Consider the following 9816-nt stretch of genomic DNA (forward strand, 5'->3'; position numbering starts at 1 on the left):
AAGGGCTCTGGTTCTGTAAAAGCACAATTAATCTAAGGGAGGCCTCCGCATTAAACACGGACAACGGCGCCACCCAAATCAAAAGATACCTGCAGGCTCGGGTGGGCTTTGCTGGCTCCTGCTTGTGTGAAGATTTGCATCGAGATCAGAGAAGCGGGAAGAGGAGACGGGAGGAAAGCAAGAGCTGTGCTGAGAGGAGTGTTGGTACTGCTCTGGCAGTGGGTCTGGGAGAGGCGAGGAGAGCAAGCTGTGGGGCTGGCTCTTAGCTGAAGGAGGCTGCAGCCTGCCAGCAAAGGAAGGGTTTCCCGCTGCTCGGTGCCTTCCAGCTCCAGGACAATAGGATTTTGTAAATCAGATGGCAAAAACCTGCTTCCACATCACTTATCCTGCTAGATGCCTACCTGGCCCTGAACTGTGCTGAACTGCTCAGCCCCAAAAGGGCCAACACCAGACAAAGGAGCAGGCTTTCACCATGACCACACACCCCATCAGGAGCCTGGATTCTAATCTCCCAACAGTTTCACTCACTGCTGAACTTGGGCTTTTGACTGATCGCTACCTGCTCCTCGTGGCCAGCATGACCAGCAGTGAGCTCCTGCACAGGAGGGTATTTTATTCTGAAGAACACAAGAGTAAGAGGGAGCAGGAGAGGCTGGGAAGCAAGTCCTCAGGTCTGTGGATAAATGAGGAAAAATAAGATGCAGACACGACAAGCTACGAAGCAGCAGACCATGGGTGAAATCCACCCAAGTGGTCAGATCCACGGTTCAGTATTTTGATGGGTTTTGGGGGATCCTCAGCGCTGGGGTGTGATGACTGAGCGGAGCACCCAGCTGCATGCAGAGATGGGAGCCAGCGAGCAGCTCATGTGCTGCTTCCTCCCATTCATTTGTGTTGCAGCTCTGTAAACAGCCGAAGAGCAGAAGAGGGAAACACAGCAATCTGTAAATCTGGGGGTGGGGAGGCACGAGGAGCAGAGTTCAGGTTTTCTGGTGTCAGAAGAAACAGGCAGAGCTGCTGTATGACAGAGCAGGCTGGCTGGGGGATGAAAGAAGCTGCTGAGAGGCTGTCAAAGCCCAGGGCCAACACTTTTCCCCTTCCTCTCTGGCAATGGGGTATCGCAGCCAGCACAAGGAGTGAAGACCTGATGCCTGCAGATGTCATTTGGACAGACACTGGCTCAGGCACGGGCTAGAGGCAGCCGCTCCGCAGCCGGGAGGGAGAGGAGGGAGGCAACCCCAGCAGGGAAAGAGCCGTCCTCAGCGGTCAGGAGCCTCACCCCTAGCCAGGGTCACTGGCTTCAGCAGCATTTTTAGACTCTTGCTCCACATCCCTCCCTCCTTTACCAGTTCCTACTCCCCGCAGGCTCTGGGGACCTTGCAGTCTGCCCCTAAAACACCCAAATGTGCCAAACCACGCTGCTGTGTTCACGCCGAGCGGTGCGACACGTGGGTTAGTACAACACAGCTCTCCACTCTCAGCGCCCCCCCCCCGATGACAGCCCATTTCATCAGCCTGTTGTTTTCCACCACAGACAGACACCATATGAAAACACAGGTGCACGGAGCCTTGCCCAAAATGTCCCCACACCCACCTCTGCCTCCCCCATCGGCCCTTTCCCCTGCTGCTGGATCACCGAAGCTTTCGTGCACTGAGACACAGCAGAAACCTGCTCCCTGGTCTCCAGGAGCTTCCCTCCCTCGCCCGCTGTTGCTGTTTTGGGCCTGCTGACAAACACCCACAGTGCCAGGGGCTCCCCGCGTGTCAGGACACGACTAAGAACTGTGGGTGTGAGAATTAGAAGGGTGGATTTGGAAGTTAAAAATAAAACTATTCCTTTTATTTGTGTCTTAACGCAGATTCCAAGGCTCCCTGCCCATAGCTGGATGCTAGAAAACATACGCAAGGGAAAGGCAGCTGGGGAAGGAGCGAGAGAGAGCGTGAGTATCCGCGAAGGGCTGCAGGGAGCGACGAGGGAATTGCCCTTCACACATCCCCACAGCTGGGCCCTCGCTCCGTCTCTCCCCCAGTGACTTGTGTTTTGTTCACCATCCCTGAGCTGTACTGCATAGGGTCCAGAGAGGCACTCTCAAGGGTTAAACCCCCTGGCATGACCCAGGAGGGGTCTGGGGGACTGATATCTGGGTCTGCCACGGACTCCCCTGCCCCGTCGCATTCCCTTCTCCTCTCTGTATCTTTGTAAAAGGCACAAAAAACCGCATTGCAGCTCCCTGGAATAAAGATGGCCTGTTATCAGCTCCCTTCTCGCAGTGGATCATCACCTGCTGAACTCCTTATTCTTGACTCCTAAATAAGCCCTAAGACACCTCCAAGATAACAGCTCACGACACCACATTGCCGTGTGTAAGGGCATACATGCTCGAGGTGAAGAGACCAGTACTCATGCCAGGAGACAGAGGCAAAGAAAAAAAAAGCTGGGAGGTGATTTCCCATCACCATCTCAGGTAGGTGAAGGGAGGGGACAGTGGTGGCAGGTAGATGTGAGGAGCGCATCCTCCCATCGCTACTGGCATGTGACTCTCACATCTGGGCAGTTTCAGCACCCACCGGCAAGGATGGAGCAGTCCTTACAAATACCACTCTTGCTTTTTAAGATTCCCCCAAAGCACGTGGCTACAACAGCACTTTGCTGCTCGTTCAGACCACCAGGTCAATCCACCCTGAGCGCTTGTCTGGCTTAATGACATACACAGAGGTAAGGAGAGGCTGCAGGGGCAGGTTCAGCCACAGGAGGAATTTGGGCCAGCAACCTCCATCAGGCCACAGCTTTAGGATAACAGATTTGAGCTCTGTGCTGAAGCCCTTTGCGTAGGCAAAGCGGAAAGGAACGTCCTAGCAGTAATTAGGCTAGCTGGCTTGAACTGCAAAGCCCGACTTGCCTGGCCATGTGTAGAAAGAGAAATCTAGGGACAGACCTGGCTGGCAGGGACTGTGCTTCGTAGTAAAGGAAAAGGATTTATCATAGAGCTCGTTAGAAAACATCTGGGCTCAGCAAATGACCTGGAATGCGACTCGGCAGCGGGGCGCTCCTCTCTTCCCGAGTCCCGAGAATGCGAGCTCCCGCAGGGTAAGACTCGAGCCAGCTGTTTCCTCTAATCCCATCAGCCTTTCCTTCGACAGGGGTCCAAACGCTCCGTGAGCAGGAGGCAACGAGAAAGTCCTGTTCCCTCCCCTTGGTGACTGGGATTAGTGGTTTCTCTGTAGTGCCGTGCCAATGCATTTTGGGGCCCTGGGGCAGCAGTAAAAAAAATGTACCCCTCCCATCTCTGAGCAAGTCCAAGTGTGTTTGATCACTTTATTTTCCACCTTGCCCAATCGCTCCCCGCTCCCAGACTCTCTAGGCCCCTTCGTCCCTCCCTCCTTTGCTTCCCCAGCAACTCAGGTCATGCAAAATCCTTCTCCTATTCAGTTCATGTCTGCAGGGGCAGTTTCTATCAGGGAGGGCTGGGAAGAAGCTGTTGGGCTTCATTTGCAGGTGCCCTCTTCCCTACGAGTTCAAACAGTTCTTTCTACTTCAAAAATACCAATTTCCTCTGACACCATTAGGACCGGCTAAATCTCCTCTGATAACCATCTTATTTTCTGCTGCACAACTTCCCCCTGCTGCAATCGCTCAGAAACTCTTATTATATTAATTATTTTCCTTGCAGCACTAGCCAAGCTCAGGGCCTCGTCACAATAGGTGCTTGTGTGTGTTTAGAGACAGCTCTGGCACTGAAGCGCCTACAAACTGTCAACCAGCAGTACAAACTTAGAACATACACATGTGTGCAGGGAACATTTTGCACATTACTGAAAGGAAACCAGCACCCGCCTGGAAGGGGGTGACTCAGCCCAGAGCAATACTGCGCTGCTGTTGCATGGGAAGAGGCTCGTGCACAAACTCTCTGGCCTTTAGGAAAAGCACCCAAAACCAGAAGTCTCAAAGTGCCACTTTCTGAAGTCCTGTGACTGCAAGAGAAAGTCAGCGTCTTTTAAAATTAAAATAATAATGTATATACGTATTCACTAACAGATTAAACTCCTCTGCTCCCAGTCCACCCCCTGCTTTACGGAAGACAAATGCAAATACAATCCTTAAGGTGACGATTTTCATATTTTAGAGGGTGGAGCTCATCAAATCCTAGAAATGTGGGACCCTGAGATATCTGCTCTCACTGCCTCCCTCTCCTCCTGCCCTGAAGCAGGATCGTGATTTCTGAGTTTGTGAAGCAGGTAATACCGTTGCAGCTGGGGAGGAACTCAATAAAACTGGCCAGGAGTCAGTTTATCACTGCTTTCTTGACCATGCTGACATCCGTGCTAGCACTGGACCAATTTTTCATCATTTTGTTTTTAATTTTGGTAACAGATGCTGCCTCAGTGGCTGCTCCAATGTATGACAAGAGTTAACACTGAAGCCTCAGTTAAATAATTATAGGCTCATCCTGTGCTCAGAGGAGTCACAATGACCTCCTCTATCTGCCAGCCTACCTCTATTTATACCTAATATGGATATAAAATCCACAACTTAGCAGATAGTAAACTAGAGCCTCCCACAAGCATGTCGCCTACTAGGATGCTCCCAAAGATTTAAGGGAATTATTTCGCAGGCCTTAAAAGAACCCAGTAAATTCACTTTCTCTGTTCTGTCTGACGTGGTGCAGACAGCAGGACTACGCAGACTTTCCCACAGAGTCTTTCCAGTTCACCTCCAGTCCCAGCCCACAAACACTCCTGCAGTTCCAGCCCCAGGCTTCCATCCATCATTCAGAGATGCATTTATTGACATAGGAAATACCCCAACTCTCGACAGGTTATCTACGAAACCATGTAATCTTCAGAGAGAATTAAACAAAAACCGGGCCCTGTGCCCGGAAAAAGGAGTGGGGGGGAAGCACACACCATCAACAGTTCCCTCAAACAAACCCAAGGAAAACAGTCCAAAAGGGAGGAGCTGGAAGAACAAAGCAGCGAGGATCGCTGTAGAAATAGGTTGTCTTCTGTCTGAGAACCATGCCAGGGACATCTTCAGGGAGTGTCCAACAAACAGGGTTCTTGAGCTCAAAATTTCTGCATTTAGTTCATGCCAGATTAAGCGATGGGACAGAGACCAGTAACAATGCAGTCAACCTTTATGGCCTTGGAAGTTTAAGAGAAATTATGGCCAAGAAGAACAGTTAGATATCTGATATGAATCCATGTGTGTTACAGGTCATTTGATTTCACCCAGTCACTCCCAGGTGGAACACAGTAACTTAAATTTAAGACATCAGGAGTCGAAAAACCCACCCATTCCTCTCCCGGTTTATCCCAGTCTCTCTGCTTACAATTCAGCGCCTCGCTGCTCACCTGCGTGGGTCAAGTGGCCTCCACCCGTTGCTTCTCATTATGCCTCTCCCCGTTGGCAGCAAACCCTTCAGGTCCCGGGTTTTTGTAACCCCTAAGCCCTTGTGATCTGTAGGTGTGATCAGCATTTGTTGTGTCTCAATGTCAAGCTTTACATTCGACTATCTCAAAATCTACATTGCTCCACTTTTCCATTTACATAGCATCCCACCAGATAGCAATTATCCGTCTGACACCTTCGGATATCTACTTCCAGATAATTAATGGAAATTACAGATAATACAAAGCATTATACGGACTCCTGTGGGAGACAAGGCATCCACAGGCCCCAGAGTGCCACTGTTTTGCAAACCTTCCGGGGAGCCATTAGGACATAAAATAATTTTCTTCTCCTGTGGCCTCAGTCAACCTTTGAACCTAGAAAGAGGCTGCTGAAGAGAGAGATTACACAACCCATGGCAGTTACCTTCACCCTAAGCCTCCTGTCCCTTTACCCCGTTGATAACTCCAGCCCTTTCTCCCTTATTGCTCCCGGAGAGAAGGCACAGGAGTTTGGCGACAGAGAAGCAGGTGACTGCAAGAAATGAAAGGGTGGATAAGAAAGTGTAGAAACACTCCCCTTCCCCAGAACACCTTTACCTGGTTTGAAGCACTCACCTTCCATAGCACACCTTTACCTTGTTCTTTCAGCATCTTCAAAGTATTTTGTGAACTGTGGAACACGATTCAGTCGGTGCAGCTGGGTAGTGAACTGTGGTGTCCCACAATATATGCTACTTGACTGCACAGAGCTGAATTTTACCCGGGAATGAAGTAGGTCTTAAATCCATGACCAAGTGGAGAGAGTAGCACCATTTCCATTTTACAGGGAAGCAAATTGAGGTGCTGTCTATCACAACTGGACTCCTAAATCCTCAGGGAATACGTGGATCATGGGATTAGTAAAGGGTTTGGGTTAAGCTGTTAGTCGCTACTAACAACTTCAAATGCAGCTTCCTCTTCAAGGAAGAATACCCTCTAAAACTTCTAAAAAAGAAGCACACTCCTTCATACAAGAGGAGATTTATGAACTGAATTTGAACGGATAAGGGCATGACCTTTTCTAGGAAGGGGCATACACTCCTAACCCAGAGCTGGAGTCTTTACAAGCACTACCAATAAAGACTATAGATGAAGAGTGATTTATTAGCCACCAACAACTTTCTCAGCATCTTTAAAAGCTACAGGAGGTGGGTATCCACCACGAGGAGGAACATCCAGCTCTAAACAGCTAGCAGCGCTGTACAGCTAAGTGCTGACAGCCAGAAGTCACAAGAGAAACAGCGATCCACAGCTGAATTTCCATAAACTGTGTTCCCATTTAGCTTCAATCTCAGTTAAGCATTTCACTGTGGGTGGGCTATAGGCCGGACCTCAGAGCAGTTAAGACACGGTACGCATTGCATGCAGCTGCCTACTGGAGCTGGCGTGCCAGAATTTGCACCAGTCCCATTTACAAAGGCAAGGGTGGGGTGGGACATGAGGGAAAAGTTTATTTCTTACTGTCAGGATGTGTGTGGTAGGGGGGAAAAGCAACAAAACTCAGCAAACTCAGAACAAAAGGAAGGGTCAGCAATGCCTTGCCGATTCAGGACACTGCTGAAAAATGGGGTTTTCCTAGCAGGTCACTGATACGTGTTCCCCACGTGCCACTAAAGCATAAGAGCTGAACCTCGTGGTAGATCACTACCCCAGCCACCACAGCCTCCTTTAGCCCACTCATGCACCCACTGCTTGCATTTGCAAACAAGCACCTTTGTGATTTCTTTTGCACTGCTTCAAAAACTCGGAGGGAACCCAATAAAAATATCTGGAAAACTAATTCCTTCTTCTTTGGAGGATCACCCGTGTGAACCCTCTGGAGGAGTTGAGTTACATCATCACTGCTGTGTTTCCACTGCTGGAATGATACTGTCTCCTTGATATCCTCCCTCTATCTCGATCTGCTACCTAAGTTCATATTTAAGGTAGATCGACTAAGGCAGTGATTGTCCTCTGGTATTACGCTTATGTTAGGCCTGACACAGACGCGTCCTATTCCACGAGATGCAAAGAACTGGTAATGCATTGCAATATTTTCTCTCCTTACCAGACTCAGAATCATACCAAAGTCAGTGTTGAGGATCTCAGTGTTTTATAACCATTAGTGATTCTCTAAGCACTCACCTGCTGGACAATAAACCAGAATTTCTAACTTATCAGAGATTTGCCATTCAGAATTTGGGGCAATCTGAGGCTAGCAAACGGCTGCAGAACGTCGCCTTTTGGAGTCTCCCAGACTATGAAGCGGGCAGCCTTCCCCTGAGACTCCATGACCTGCCAAGTAAAAAAGCCCCTCAGAAGGGTCGGCTGATTGACTCCATGGCTCAAGACTCCAACTGGAGTCCCAGCTGGATGCCACAACCTCCAAGACTTATCACTGACCTTGCCTACAGCTTCTCCCATCTTCAAAACGGGCATTGTAAACCTTTCTACCTCCCTTAATCCCATCTATTTAGTTTGTACATTCTCCAGGGCAGACTGATTTTTATTTGTGTGCACAGCACCACATACAGCAAGGTCCTGATCTTGGCTAAGGCTCCTAGGCATGAGTGAAATACAAAGAAATGATGGTATCTTGATCAAACATGACGAACTCTCATAAACAATAGAAAAGCAGCTTGATATTTTTTTTCCCTGCAGTCTCTGCTTTTCCGTGACTTGTTTATTCATCTCAGAGCCTCAGCAGACATCTAATCAAGCTGTTAAGAGTCAGATTTGTGGCCAGTCAAGCACTTAAGGAGCTGTTAAATGTTCAAAACCAGTTCTATTCAGCAGCTTTTTTTTTTTTTTTTTCTTCTCCTAGATAGTGGTATGGTTTCTTTACTCACCGTATACTCACCATTTTCCTATTAAAATTGCACCGGGGTGCTGCAGTAACTTCTCCACTAAAAGGTCTCATTAAGTTTTGGGTAAGGACACCTGACTTTTCTGGGCCTATCTTGTTTGCACTTTTTGGTACTGATCCAAATCACGCTACAGTTAGCTGAAGCAATGATTTCAGCAGGCTTAAGAAAGAAGGAAAAATGTGATAGTTTCCAGATGAGTGTATTATACTAAATTTAACATGCCTTTTGGTACTTAGAATTTCCACTTTTCCCCCCTTCCATTTATGTAATTAGAAATCAAGCAGCAGGAAACCGTTTCTATTCCAACCTCAGTTGGGAACAGTATGGTCTCATTCTCGTAGAGGGAAACAGGAGACTTGTCCTCACAAGGAGACATTTTGCACAGCTTACATGGACAGGTTCAAACCCAGGTTTTGAATAATACAACTTTAATTAAACCAAAACAAATACAGGCCCATTATGAGCTAGTTATATAGGCATATATGTATCTCTCAACAGAAACAACAAGAAGCAAGGCAGCTGCGAAAACAAAAAAAAATTTAGTTCTTACCCCACTTAAAAAGCAATGACAATTTTTAAATTCCACTTTTTAAATTGTGCGTTTTTCCACACTCACCCTAGTGGATTTCATATTAACAAACATTTGTTCTGATGATTCTCACTCTAGCAATAAAGGACACATTGTGAATTGGCATCTACAATGGTACCCTCCGGAGTTCCAGGGCCAGCACCACCACTTGATCATGGGTCACACAGTAGATCCTGTTAAGTAAGAATTAACCCCAGGAAGCCGTATTTGAACTAAGGCAGAGCACAACAGGCCAGGACAACTCATTACCAGGGACACTAAAGCAAAATGGAACCCATCATCATGGCCCAAATGACACAGTGTGAGCTAAAGCTTTGTCTGCACGTTGATCATCGTTATACTCAGAGCATTGCTACTGCTTTTGGTTCTGGTTTCTCATCCAGGTTGGTGCCCTCCTCTCCAGCTGAACCCACGGGCTTACAGACTGCTAGCATCGCAGCACACACAGAGAACTCAATAAAAACACTTTCCAAACCACAGAAGAGCTATGGCTCCAAAGTACACAGTTCAAATTAAAAATTGGGGCCAGATAAAATGATTTGAAATTGGGAAGAAAGAAAGAGATCCTGTTTCCAATAAGCTGTTTTGACCTGACTGATGAATGCAGTCCGGCAAGGGAGGAGGTGGAAAAACAAGGACATGCTCAAGCAATGGTCCTGGATGGTATCATGCTTTGACAGTCTTTAATACTGCTCTGGCATTAAAGCTATTTTATTTCACAAGTCCATTGCTCTAGGCGAGCTCTTCAGCTTCTGTTGACTCTGGGCACAGCTCAACATGTTTCTTCAGTGTGCAAGATCCACACACAAGTGCCCTGGGGGACGTGGGTGTGCAGGACTGCTGTAGCACCCAGACCAAGTCTCAGTCCCACTGCTCAGTAAGGTAAGGAGTTTCTCAAGCTCTGCAAAGACTGCCCCTCAGTCCATCCCTTTCCTTTCCTGGCATGGTTTA

The sequence above is a fragment of the Athene noctua genome, chromosome 22 (genome assembly GCF_965140245.1).
Source record: "Athene noctua chromosome 22, bAthNoc1.hap1.1, whole genome shotgun sequence".
Classification (NCBI taxonomy): Eukaryota; Metazoa; Chordata; class Aves; order Strigiformes; family Strigidae; genus Athene; species Athene noctua.